A 1,806-nucleotide genomic window follows, 5' to 3' on the forward strand; every position below is an offset into this window, starting at 1 on the left:
GCCTTCTTGTCTCCCAGTGGTTCGTCTTTAGTCTCAGGTCTGTTCAGGTTTAGTTTAGTTAGTTAATGTTTTTTGTATTTAGTCTAGGTTTTGCTGCCACGTCAGCCTTTGTTTTGGGTTTGCCTTTTATTTCTAAATAAATTAGTTTTTTTTTTTATCAACATGAGTCTGCGCTCAGGGTTCGCCTCCTTCACCCCAGTCCATGACAGACTGCTAGAGATAGGCACCAGCTCCCCACGACCTTAAGATTTCCTTGGGTAATTTTGTACACAACTGCAGTACTAAATTATATATTAATAAATGCCACTTTAACTTTACAATGCAAAAACTAACCTTCACGCTTACAATTTCCAGATGTGGAATTGACTTCTAGGAATTTTAGGGCCCTTTTTTTTTTTTTGGCATTGCTCAGTGATCCTAAAATGAAATCAAGACTGTTCAGGTAACAAGTGTGAAAACAACCTCTCATGAGCCATATGTCAAAATAGTGTTATTATCCTTTAAGAATGTTAACCACACTGGTCTGAGCCAGTAGCCCTCGGGAGCCTTGAGGGCCTGTTTCCTCAGCAAGTGGAGGAGTTTATGAGTGAGGTTAAGATGTCAGTCTGAGCTGTGGTTAAAGACAACCTCTTTTTTTTTACTGTCCCTCAGCCTGACCTCTGGCACAGGAGGGAAGAATGTGTCCCGTCCCCCTCCTCACCCACCTTCGCAGCAGGGAGCAGCAGCCTGTGGGCTTCTGGTGTCAGTCTCTGTGCCCCCAGCAACCTCCTCATAGTTTGCAAATATGCCCCTGACACGGCTGGCATTTCGTACACAGATGTCCCAGTGGCGGGAGATAAATTTGAGAGCAAGGAGATGCCAGGCCGGCAACAGCTGTGGGCTACAGTTTCACCAGATGTCTACCGTCTCTAACCTCCAGTAGACATGAACCAGCCACCCCCTTTTATTTTACACGCACAGTAAATATTTTCTCAGCGCAAAGTTCATAAGAGGCGCAAACCAGATTTCGTTTGTCACGGCTCACATGGTCAGAGCCTTCAGGGCCATGATTTATAAGATCTGCAGGCATGTACTGATGAGTGGAAGCCTGTGTTTTACTCATTCACAGCTGGAGTCATGACAGGCTTTAAGTCTGGGCTGGCTCTCCGCTTTCATTGAACGATCCCAGAGGTGGAAATCCTACTGCAAAAAGATCTTAAAGAGCTACAATTTTTTTTTCCTTTGTTCCAAAGCCTTCCGATGGCACTGTGACACTTTCCTATTGATCAGGTTTCTCATGATGGAAGAAGTGCCCACAATCTTCCTTTAAAGTCCTCGTAAACTCTGAGATGTGATTGTCAAATGTTTGTATGTGGTTTGGCTTGTATCGTAATTTGCCCTATATTAACGGAAAGACAACAATAGTGTTCCTGTGTAGGTACTCTTTATTAGCATTTTCGAGTTTGCCATTTTCTGAAAATGGGTTTTTAAAGAGTTGTGACTCGTCCCATGCACACGGCCATTACTGATTTTCAGTGGTGGGATGTAACGAAGTACAAGTACTTCGTTACTGTACTTAAGTACGTTTTTAATGTATCTGTACTTTACCTAAGTATTTTTAAACGTGGGTACTTTCGACTTTTACTTCGCTACATTTTACAGTAAGTATCTGTACTTTCTACTACACGACATTTTTATAATGTGTTGAAGTAAAAAGTAAATTCACGTCACGTTGCGGGTTTTTTATTTGTTCGATAGTATGAAAGTAATCGCAGGTAACGTTAGACCCGCCTTCAAGAAGAGCTGGGCCAATAACAGCCACTGTAT

The sequence above is a fragment of the Kryptolebias marmoratus genome, linkage group LG24 (assembly GCF_001649575.2).
Source record: "Kryptolebias marmoratus isolate JLee-2015 linkage group LG24, ASM164957v2, whole genome shotgun sequence".
NCBI classification, from domain to species: Eukaryota; Metazoa; Chordata; class Actinopteri; order Cyprinodontiformes; family Rivulidae; genus Kryptolebias; species Kryptolebias marmoratus.